Here is a 13,213-nt window from a genome sequence, read left to right as displayed (position 1 = left end):
ACTTTCCAACAGCATATATATGTACAGGTAGATTTTGTAACAATACAAACATTGTAACTCGAACTATTGACTGACTCTGAATAAGTTGACCTTCATCAATCTGAGCTAGTTTTCAGACCAGAATATGAAAAAAAGTTCTTCTCTTCTCATAAAGTCAAATTTCGTCAAAGTCAGAAATTTCTGGGATCCGAAGAGATTATCAATAAGCAAGTCACCTGTGCTCAAACACAAATTATTACAAGCTAGTCATATTGTAGAATAATAGTAAAGATACACTATAACATTTATTAGGAAATATGCATATTTCATTAAAATATATTGTTTTCAACAAAATTTGTTACAAAGACTAAAATTGCATACATGTATAATGCAAATAAAATCAGAGTAACTTAATATTCAGTTTTTTAAGATTGGTTTCAACATTTTCATGAGGTGGGGTACTAAGAATTTAACACAGAACAGACATAAAAGATTATCTAAAATTTCCACAAGAATAACAACATGCTTATTAGCATATAAATATTTGGTTTGTGAGTATTACTGGTCATAACTAGGATATTCACTTGCAATAATTTTTTTTTTGCATCCTAAAAAATAATAAACCTTAATACCATGGTCACATTTGTTCTACGGCGAGTCAAAAACAGCCGTTTTAACATTTTTGTACCAGCTACATATAGGTGGTTTGAATAAAATGAATAAAACGGCTGTTCTCGACTCGCCGTACGGCCGCCGTAGAGCAAATGTGACCATGGTATTAGAGTCATCTTTGTAAATAAAAAAACACAATGCAACTTTATGCCAGGCAAAAACAATTCTTTAGGATAAGTAGAAGCAAAAGTTAACAAAATCTTGAAATTTTCTGGGTAAAAAGACCCAGAATATAGCAAAATATCTATGATGGACACCAAATGTAAATTGCACTCATTGCACTATCATTATAAACAATTCAGATATTTTTCACAGATAACTTCAATTACTCTGTAAAAATGAAAACATTTTAAACTTCATTCAAACACACCATTCAGAATGATGAATACAGGCAATCTACAAACCATGATTCACCATGCCATTTACATTACAAAAAAACCCAAAGATTAGGTCAAATTTTAAAACTAGAGAAAAAATGTATTCCATTTGTCATCATATAATGACAAGTATATAAACTAAGATGAAATTGACTAACAAAACAATTTTGAAAGGAAATAACATGCTAAAAGCAGAGTATCATTCAAGAGGAAAACAATAAAGAAAAATAAACAAGGAAACTGAAACCCTAAAGTTTAGAAATCCTGAAGTAATAAATGGATCTACATGTATTCTGCTTTTGAACATATCAAACATCTTTATAAAGTATACAATTTTCCATTTTCCACAGAAAAGAGAGTGGGGTATATATAGAGAAAGTTGTCCTAAATTAGGCAGGAAGTATTTTAGAATGTATTAGAAAGACACGTTACAATCATGATCATAAAACTGGATATCAATAAATGCCATATGCTAAAACATCAATTCATAAGATGAATCATCAACTTGTTTAAATAAGGAAAATATAATTAAAGAGCAATGTTTGGAGAGCTTCAAATTAAAATTACACCAACTTTAAATACAATACAACACAAATACGTTCTTTGCACTGACATTCATTACAAACAAATAATTATTGAGTTATTTTGATGCACAAAATTATATTGCCATATTTTTAAAAAATATATATGAGACAAGATCAACAAAGTACCAGCAAATCTTAGAGAATTTTCTGGGTAAGAAGTACTGATCATATACAGCTTCATATATTTTTCTTCACACCCCTTTTATCTACCTAAACATTTTGGCAGACCAAAATCTACTCTTCACAGGTTTTTCATAACACTAAGTTTAACCCTATCTAGGCCTCCGAGGCCCCCCCCTCAACGAGTCGCGGGGGGGGGGGGCCCACTTACATTGACGAGTGGATACCATGCGCGACCAAAAAAACACGTAAAAAGGATGTCTTTTTCACGATGGGGCACGTTACGTGATAAGGGTGTCAAAAACACAAAAATAATGAAACAAGGGTATCTATTTCGCTAGGAAAATTACGTGTTTAGGGTCGAATTTGCGGGGATGATAAAACAAAATTAAAATGTTTTATAAAGTATGTCCTTTTTGCCCCAACACTTCGTGTTTAGAGTACGATTTGCGCGAGGTGTAGAAGGTGGGGTCGTACTAAACCAATAAGGTAAAGCCGACGGCCAAAGGACCCGTAACAATAAAACATTCCTGTACTTGTTTAGGGGTTCATTTCAGGGAACATTTGCCAAGAGTATCGTTTTGTTACCAATACTTGTTAAGGGTAGGGTTTCACACGCCAATACTTGTTAAGGGGTGCATTTTCAGAATATGGAAATTACGTGTTTAGGGTGCTTTTCGAGACCCCATGGTCGCGCATGGTATCCACTCGTGAATGGAAGTGGCCCCCCCGGGCGAGTCGCGCAATATTTATGCCACGCAAAATTTTTTGACCGCGCTGCTCACTGACTTTTTACTTTCAAGTCTTGCGCAACTTTTGAGACCAATTTTGCGTCACCCCGGTATGCGGTTCCGAAATTACGCAACATTATGCAAGTGCATGTCAGACCAAAAATTACTCAAAAACGTGATTTCGTGTACAAAGTCACTGTAAATTGTGTTTTCAACCAAAAATCATAAATGTATGATTATTTTTAGTTTTTCTGGCCTAAATGTATGCTGTTTATGATCTTAGAAGAGTCCCCAACAAATTTCATTGAAAAAACAATGAAAAACAAAAGGTCCAAAAAACAGAGAAATACAAAAGAAATTGCAAAAACAATATAATACATAAGAAATTAATCTGATATCACAATTTTTTTCATGTATACTTGCTAAGAACATCACAAAGAGGTTCTATGCCAAAAATTAGAACATTTGGAGCCTTATTTATGGAGTTAGAGGAAAAAGAAAGATTTTGCATACTAATTACGCATAATTATGTAATAAAGATTCGTATGAAATAAATGTACAGTTGTCCTCAAAATTATTCATACCCCTTGTGGAAAAACATTCTTTGGTAGATTCTTTACTTGTAAAAGCTATTATGATGTAACTTTCTTTGTATATTTTGTTTGCTTGTTGCTATGCATGATTTGACATATGAGCTGGCAAGTCTTCATTAGCATAATAATAGATAGGGTCGAAAGTTATTTTTTGCACTTGTTCAGAATTATTCATACCCTTGCCAATACCTCAGCAAAAATGTCCTTTTATGACAATGCGCATTATTTTCACTGTCTGGGAATGTGCTATTCTTTGTTCTATAGTTATTTCAAGATGTTCCAATGAATTAAATATCCTCTTTGTTAAACAAGCCATTAAACAATGATGGAAAATAGCATCTTTCTAAAAGGGAATAAATAGAGGAAAGCATTCTGGTTATTCTCAGTCTCTGATAATCATGGCAAAGAAGAAGGAGCTCAGTGAGGACCTACGGCAACGTCTTGTGAATGCCCACATTGAGGGAAAAGGTTACAAGGCCATTTCCAAGCAGTATGACGTCCCTGTGGCAACAGTCCAGAGCGTAATCAAGAAGCACAAGAGGTACAACACTGTGAAGAACCTTAGTGGGCGTGGCAGGAAGTGCAAGGTGTCCCCTAAACTTGCCAGGAAAATCTGCCGAGAGGTCAACAACAACCCCCGGACCACAACCAAGACCCTACTTGAAACGCTTGACCGGTCAGGGACAAAGGTGTCTCGGTCCATCATCGAGCGAGTCTTGCACAAAGGAGGTCTCCATGGACACAGGCCTCGGAAGACACCGTTGCTCAGGAAGAAACACCTGAAGGATCGACTGGCCTTTGCTAGAGGTCATCTGAAGCAAAATCCAAGCTTTTGGTCAACCATCCTGTGGCCTGATGAGACGAAGTTGGAGTTATTTGGCCATATGGATGTTGAATACGTCTGGAGGAAGAAAGGGGAAGCATACAATCCAAAGAACACTGTGCCAACCGTCAAGCATGGTGGTGGGCACATAATGCTATGGGGATGTTTCTCTTCCAGTGGCACAGGGAACCTCGTTAGAGTCAAAGGAATCATGGAAAAGGAGGATTACATCCAGATCCTTGAGGAGAACTTGAAGGAATCTGCCGAAAAACTCCAGCTTGGCCCCAACTGGAAGTACCAACAAGACAATGACCCAAAGCATACCGCCAAGCTGGTGTAGAAATGGTTCAAGGACCATGATGTCAACGTCCTAGAATGGCCAAGTCAGAGTCCTGACCTGAATCCGATCGAGAACTTGTGGCGAGACCTGAAAGTCAGAGTGATGGCTAGGAACCCGACTAACCTGACCCAGCTTGAGGCCTACGCCAAAGAAGAATGGGCCAACATCCCGCAGGAGACGTGCAGGAAGCTTGTGGACACTTACAGGAATCGTCTAGAAGCAGTCGTAATGAACAAAGGCTATGCTATTGACTATTAATGAAAGACATTGGACTCAGAAAACCTAGGGTATGAATAATTTTGAACATGACATTGTTTGAATATACCCCTGAAAAAAGAAATTTCTTGAATTGTGCATTGTTGTTATTCTTTCACTAGTAGGTCACACATATATCATAGAGAAACTTGATAAAATGCATTCATTTCATCACAAACATGAAAAATCACAAATATCAACAAGGGTATGAATAATTTTGAGGACGACTGTAGATGATATCCCAGACAACCTGCATGCCAATTTTTGGCGCAATTGCGCGATCGACGGTCGAGATCTCAGGGGGTGGGGGGCCTGGGAGGCACCCCCCCCCCGGCCATATGAACTCCCAAAATACCCCGGCCTAGATAGGGTTAAGGCTGGCCAGTAGCTTCTATCATTCATGTGAAATCATGAAGCTAGGCTGACCAAAACTCTTGTCACATGCAAGCATGTGTCCTTGTAATTTGAGCCGACCAAAACACACATTTACCTTTCCAATCTAGAATTAGGTCAGCCCTGATATAACCTGAACAACCTCTTTGCCATGCTAAAATATTGCTTTTGCAGGCAAAAAGGCTTTTGATGAGAGAGAGAAAGAGAGAATAATGCTGGATGGGCAAATACAGACAGATTCTTGAGAACAAAATTTGAAACTGCAATGAAAAAGAACATAAACTTTGAGTATACATGAAATGGAGTCTAAATATCTAATGAAAAGAAAATTGCTTATCAATTTGTTTACAAATCTATTCATTTGGAATACATCATGACCTTCGAGTTAGAGCTTCTCCATTAGTCTTACCGGTAATTGATTTGCCAATTCAGTCATCAACAGATTTCTTGTATTCTACTGCAGTCAATAATCTCTGCAGTCTACACACTTTACAATTTGAAGAATGCCCTTATTTCAAAATTCATTCACTAATATCCAATCAATTCTCACTATCTTAAAAAAAAGAAAACCATACATGCATTATGAAATTTATAGTTTTAGACAAGAATATTGGTCAATTTTTTTGTCCAAACTAAGAACATATGCCACAAAGTTCACAATTCACAACCAATTCATGTGACAGTATTTATACCATAGAGTGTCTTTTAATGATGAAGCATGCATGTATAAAACAAACCTGGAAAGGCTGTATTTCCTGATTTTTGATCCCATGGTGACAGATCTTAAACCAGTTTGTGGAAACCAGATTAATGTGCAATGAGAATGCTTGCATTAGGATCAATAGATTTCAGATTTCAAGACCCCTTGCATTCTTTTTACAGATCAACCTATGCTCATTGACCTAATAGTAGTTGATTGTAAAATGAAAAGGAGGTGTTGTGGGAAATCATTACAAACCACAGCATACCAAAGCTGTTAAAATATCTTTGTATCATTTTTTCTAAAAGTGGAAAAGTAATTAAGAAAGAAAGCAAGAAAGATTCACCTGTCTCATGATAGAGTAAAAAGATGTACATAGTTATTAACAAAATGTACTGTTCAGTGGGGTATAACTTTCAAAAGTTGAAGTATCTAAAAGAATTAAAATGGAACAATGTCATGTCTATTTGTTGTGCTTTCTCTATTACTTTTTCATCACTTGTTGCTTGAAGTAAATCATAAAAAATACCCCAAAATTCAACTTTTCCATTTACTTTTGGTTCTATTTCTTGTTCTGATAGTGCTTTAGTGAAATTTGTAAAATTTCAGAAAAAAAGTTATGAATTTTGGAATATACAATTTACAATGACCTATCATTAATCATATATCATGATGTTTTAAATCATATGAGACCCCTAACTGTGGTTGAAATTCTTATTTCCCTAGTCTTTGGTGCAGGCTAATTGGGGAGATCATTATAGCAATATTTGTCATGTTCATTACTGTAAGCATCTTTTACAAAATCAATGCGTCAATGGCTCAATCAGTTGAACACCATTCTCATGGACGACTTCTCAGTATTGGTCCAATTTATGATTGCTTTGTAACCTGTGAACCATTGTTTGTATGATATAAGCTTTTGGACCCTTTTCATTGATGGTCATCTTTTTTTCCCTTTTTTTCTTACACATTTCAACAAGTGTCATGACAATTTTCTTGTGAAAAAAAAGAGTAATAGTATCAGGTCATCTGTTTTCATATCACAGATTGATCAAGACTTCAGAATTCTCTTTGAAAAATCTACAGATACCCTCTTTGATAATTGGCCAAAGATTTCAGTGAGAGTTCCTAGCAAGTATAATTATTGGTCTTTATCTTCCATATGACATTTCATGCCATCAGAACTATTTAGAAATGGCTGGATATGAGGTTAATGTAATGAGACATCTTATTGTAGCAAGGTTAACTACTGCAAAATTCTATTTTTTTGGGGGGGGGGGGGTGGTGTAGTGGATGATTGTAAATAATGTGTTGCTTGTACAAGATGAAAATAAAATTAAATATAGATTCTTGTCATTTGGAGGATAAATCAGAACAAATTCTGTTAAAGATTGTCTCTGGTGTTTCTCATCAAACAGAACCTGAAAGAATGGTGCAAGTACCAAGTAATGCAAAGTCTGGTGATTCCAAAGATTCTATTGGAATGAAATCTTTAATGGAGAGCACTTTGGATTGTGAATCTAGTGATGGGTTGGAATGAAGCCTGAAAAGAGTGTCAAGGTTCTAATGCAGAACAAATAATGTCAGAGATTGTCTCTGGAACTTCTCCTCAAAAAAACCCTAAAAGAATGGACCAAGTACATGCAATACAGAGTCAGGTCAGTTTGAGGATAATGCAGAACAAATCCTGTCAAAGATTGTTTCTAGAACTTATCATCCAACTGACCCTGAAAGAATGGACACAGTACAAAGTAATAACGAATCTGGCCATTAGGAGGATGCTATTAGAATGGAGTTTTACATGGAGAGTAATATGCAAGGATTGCAAGTCTAGTGATGGATCAGGAAGAAGCCACACAGACTGCTTTGATGTTGTATCTGGAACTTCTAATTAAACAACCCATGAACTACTTGATAAAGTAACAAGTGATCAGTCTGAGGACTTTGAGGATTATAGCGAAACAGAGTCTGCACGGAACAGTGATCCAGATTTCCGGCTTGGAATGATTTTGATGTGTCTGACAGTGCTGATTCAGAAAACAGTAAAGTAGTAACATCACCTGTAGTAGAAGCATCAACATTTCAAGCAGAAGCATTACCATCTTGAGCACCTTTATTTCAAAAGGATGCAGCAGCAACATCTGAAACCAAAACATCCTACAAATAGCCATACAAAATGTGTATGTTCTGCAATCAACTAAGATCCAAACTTTTGCAGCATATCACAGAAAAACACAGCAAAGAAGAATGCATTTAAAGAGCACTAGAACTGCAAAAGATGCAAAAGAAAGAACAGGGTTTAAAATTTGACAGGATGAAAAAAGAAGGTATCAAGCAGCAGGACATCGAGCAAGCAAAAGAAGACACCCAAATACACAAGGGAAGGGACAGAAAAGCTTATTTAGGATAATTCTGCACTAGTGATGTGCAGTATGTGCAAGGTATGTATTCAAGGTGGGCAAATGCCACACAAAGAGATGCATAACCAATTAAGAAGAAGCTGTGCATGGAGTTGCCATCCCCCACATCTCTGCTCAAATATATGATCTATTACAAAACAACAAGGATTTTGCATCAGAAATTCTTCCAGATTTCGCTAAATCATCCCATGCAGCAAATTGTGTAGAAGTGATCCTACGACAATGAAAATTGGCCAGAGGATGTGGCATAAAGAAAAGGCAACACAAGAAAGATGAGGTGAGGAAGGCTGTTATGTCAGATATGCAAAGATTTGCAAATCTGTATATTGAAGTAAAGAAAGGATTCTGACGTCAGTAGACACCTGAAATGTAACAAAGAAACCTGAGCTACAATGGGTAAGATTTAATAAACGATACAAAATAATATCAAGATTTTCAGAAGACAAACTTAAAATAAACTACATTTTATGTATAACATTGTTTCGGTGGAATACCAGAATGGAGAAAACCAAACTGGAACCAGCAGGCATTGGACGGAATCCAGTATTCCATCCGTTCCGACTCAGCTCTCATTGATATCTCTTAAGTATTCTACTGTTCATTGTTCATGGTTACATTTGATTGAAATCTGAAATTCAGAATATTCAAAACAAATTTGGAAAAGCATTTGTGTTTTGACAATTAAAAGAAGATTCATAAAGAATGATTATGGACGTTATTTGGAGACCAAAATTTACTACATGAATTTTCATCTGTCTGAAATTGTGAAATTGGCATGAAAATACGAATGATTGATGCAAATTCAAATATTCATCAAGTGGAGTTAGCTGCAAAAGTGTGATCTTGCCATATTGGGTTATGTTCTTCATGGAAGACTGCAAAAATCTTTTAGTGCAGTTAACAAGTCTTTCATTGATGCTATTAAACACATACCTCTAAGCATTAATTTGTGAAATTTGTTTAAATCTTTCATGAATTAGTTAAACCTTATCAGGCCAGCTTTCAATGCACCTAGATTAAAAAAAAAAAACTTTATCTATTTATTTATTCATTTGATTGTTTGTTCGTTCATTCATTTATTTAATCATTTTTTTTTTGGGGGGGGGGCTACTTTTGGAGGCCACCTACCCTACTGTATCACAGTTTATACAGGACCCTATGAGAATTTCAGGGGCTCATTTTAAGTTTTACAGTGCTCTTTTTGGCATTTCGGGGGCAAATTTGCCCAGAGCCCCCATCTATACTTTCCCTGCAGTGCATAGTGGATTGGCAAATTCGAGACATACTGCATTCCTCTGTTTAATGGGACCCAGCTGGCCAGCTTGTTCATATATTGTGAAAAAAAAAATTCCAGTGTTTTGGTGGGACCAAGCTATTCATTTTAAGGTGTGATATTGAGTGAAATTTTAACAGAGCATTTTGTGTTCTTCTCACCACACTCTTTTGAATAAGCAAAATTAGTAAAAAATATGTGGTTATGACTTTTGAGTGGATTGTCAAGCTCATGATTTAACTTTCGTGTTTATTATATTTTCATTTCAGCTGGAGACTCAAAAAGTTTGGACATCCTCCTTCGGTAGTTTGCGGTATGTACAGGACTCGTGGCGTTTGTTTTCTTTGCATTCTTGGAAAAGGATGTTTATAGTGTAATTAACCCTTTGCCTACGGGAACCAGGTTTGCCCCTTGTAAAGTCTGTGGGAGTTTTGAGAATTCACCAGTCATTTTTTAAGATCTGCTTTTTGCTGGAGGGTATTGGAAATGCTAGAATGATAGTACAGTAAATTTACTTAGTTCTGCCAAAATTGACATGTACAGCACACAGACATGCATGCATTGGACAACAAATTTTTGGCCTGCTCATTTTTAGCTATTTTGTTTTTTAATCACACATGTAATCTGTACTTTACTTCAGCATTTTTTATGTTGGAAATTATATTAGAAAAAAAATCAGCACTTACTGCAATCGTGATACAAATGAAATTAAAAATAATAGTATTAGGTAAAACCCTGTGCAGTATTGAAATTTTGTATAGTAATTATCGACAAAATCTTTAATTATGATAATTTTCATCATGGTCATTGTTTCCCTTTTGAAGAAATTCTTTCTTACTGATTTCTCTTTAAAAAATTTAGATGTTGGTGAATGTGTTGCAGACTCATGTGATGCCATAAACGGAAAGTGTACAAATAGTGATGTATCATGCACTTCCACTAGTACCTGTAATAGGGGATATAAGCTAAAAACAGATGAAAGAACATGTGATGGTATGCTCTAATTCTTTTCCTCCATTTTCATTTTCCAAATTACAGATTTAACAAGAAGAATCATATACACTTCACATCTTTAACCGTTTCCAGTTTTGTGTTTTGATCTTCCCAGTTGTTAGTCTGTCCAAACAAGCCAGAGGAGGATCAGGAAGAAGCCATCCTTACAAGACAATTGGTGGTAAGGACACCTGATTTTTAAGGTTCATAGGAATACTGTATTAAGTGGTTTCTTTCGCGGGGTTTTATTTTCGCGATTTTCACGAATCGGGATGCGACCGCGAATTTAACATCACACAAAAAGGTTTTGAACAATAGCGTGAATTTCTCCATGCTAGAAAATGTTTTGAACTCCATGAGCAGAGTGTGTATGCGACGCTATTAATAGCACACACAACAATACAGAGCGATGGGTCTGTTGGGGCAGCAAATAATGCCGTCAATGCCTTGGAGGGAGATAACTCGGCATCATCATCAACGTCGAATTCTAGTAGAAAGCGAGAGTCGTATGGAGTGTACCCCCAGATCTAAGGCTAAAATAGGACGCTATGCAGCTGAGTATGGGGTGGCTTCCGCTGGGCGCAAATACTCGAAGGAGCTTGGTAAGAATGTTAATGAAAGCACGATTCGTGGGATGAAGCCAGCTTATCTTAAATGTGAGAGTAGCGACCCCGATGTGGACATCGACAACCTGTCTAAGGCTACCCAAGGACGGCCTTTAGTATTGGGGGAATATGATGAGGATGTTAAGAACTACATTATGGCCATCCGTCTAAGTGGTGGAATTGTGAACACAAAAATTGTTCTTGCAGGAGCTCGTGGTCTACTAAAAAACAACAAGTGGAATGCCTCTGGCCGTCTCACCTGCATCACGCGGTTCAATATAGCAGCAGTGCTGACTTTGCATACTACTCTAACTCGCACAAGATGTTCAGTGATACATGGTTACTCTTATGTCCTCTTTTTATGAACTAGACCAATAAACTTACAGAGATATGATGGTTATTCAACAAAAAACCCCAACATGGCCAAAGTTCATTGACCTTACATGACCTTTGACCTTGATCATGTGACCTGAAACTGGAACAGGATGTTCAGTGATACTTGATTACTCTTATGTACAAGTTTCATGAATCAGATCCATAAACTTTCAAAGTTATGATGGTAATTCAACAGATACACCGAATTCGGCTAAAGTTCATTGACCTTGGACATGTGACCTGAAACACGCACAGGATGTTCAGTGATACTTGGTTACTCTAATGTCCAAGTTTAACGAACTAGACCAATAAACTTTCAAAGTTATGATGGTAATTCAACAGATACCCCCGATTCGGCCAAAGTTCATTGACCCTAAATGACCTTTGACCTTAATCATGAGACCTGAAACTTGCACAAAATGTTCAGTGATGCTTGATTACTATTATGTCCAAGTTTCATGAATCAGATCCATAAACTTTCAAAGTTATGATGGGAATTCAACAGATATCCCCAATTCGGCCAAAGTTCATTGACCCTAAATGACCTTTGACCTTGATCATGTGACCTGAAACTTGCACAAAATGTTCAGTGATGCTTGATTACTATTATGTCCAAGTTTCATGAATCAGATCCATAAACTTTCAAAGTTATGATGGGAATTCAACAGATATCCCCAATTCGTCCAAAGTTCATTGACCCTAAATGACCTTTGACCTTGGTCATGTGACGTGAAACTCATGCAGGATGTTCATTGATACTTGATTAACCTTATGTCCAAGTTTCATGAACTAGGTCCATATATTTTCTAAGTTATGATGACATTTCAAAAACTTAACCTCAGGTTAAGATTTCAATGTTGGTTCCTCCAACATGGTCTAAGTTCATTGACCCTAAATGACCTTTGACCATGGTCATGTGACATGAAACTCTAATAGGATGTTCAGTAATACTTGATTAACCTTATGGCCAAGTTTCATGAACTAGATCCATATACTTTCTAAGTTATGATGTCATTTCAAAAACTTAACCTCAGGTTAAGATTTGATGTTGACGCCGCCGCCGCCGTCGCCAAAGCGGCGCCTATAGTCTCACTTTGCTTCGCAGGTGAGACAAAAAACCGCCTGTTCTAGTAGAGCATGGAGGGAATGTGCAACCTGACAAAGCATGGGCTCGGTCTATTATGGACCGCAAGGGGTACAGCAGGAGAAAGGGGACCAAAGGTGTGAAAAGTCGCCCAGATGATCTCCAGGGGGGGTAATCTGAAAATTGTCTTAAGTTTTCTCTTAACTTTTCTTGTAAGTCAGCAAGATAACAGCGCGCTAAAATTCTCTTAAATTGGTATTCTGAAAATTGTCTTATCTCTGTAAGGACGTCCCATATTTTACCTCTGACACGCCCAATATTCTGTCATCAACCAATTATTAAGCTTGTTATATGCTTAGGCCAACCAATAGAAGCATCTCTTCTTAAAAATAATGAAGCGCATTGTTTATATTTTATAGTAATGCACTTAACCCTAATTTCCATAGCTACATGCTGAGACAGAGTGCATATTATGTGATCATAGCAGGCTAAAGATGGAAATTTTGATCTGTAGAGTAGCATAAACCTGGTGTAATTGTCAGACAGGTGGGATGGCATCTGACTGATCAGGGGTGATTCCCTTCCAGTGTGGGCCCTTTTCTGTGACATTTGGTATTGAGGTCCAGTGCATGTAAGGTATCACTTCCAGAACGCTGCTTTATGAATTTTAAGCAACCTTTTCCATTTTTACGCCTCTACAACTAAGTCGCTGGAGGCATTATGTTTTCTGGTTGTCCGTCCATCCATACACCCCGCTCCTAAGATCGCAATATCTCAAGAACCTATCGGCGGATTCTCACCTAACTTGGTATGTGTATGTATCTTGAGGAGCCAATGAACTGATTAGATTTTGAGGTCAAATGTCAAAGATCATATGGCTAAATACACTCAGCAAA

Source organism: Lytechinus variegatus, chromosome 3 (genome assembly GCF_018143015.1).
Source record: "Lytechinus variegatus isolate NC3 chromosome 3, Lvar_3.0, whole genome shotgun sequence".
Classification (NCBI taxonomy): Eukaryota; Metazoa; Echinodermata; class Echinoidea; order Temnopleuroida; family Toxopneustidae; genus Lytechinus; species Lytechinus variegatus.
The sequence above is the reverse complement of the archived record's forward strand: the minus strand, read 5'-3'. Positions refer to the sequence as shown.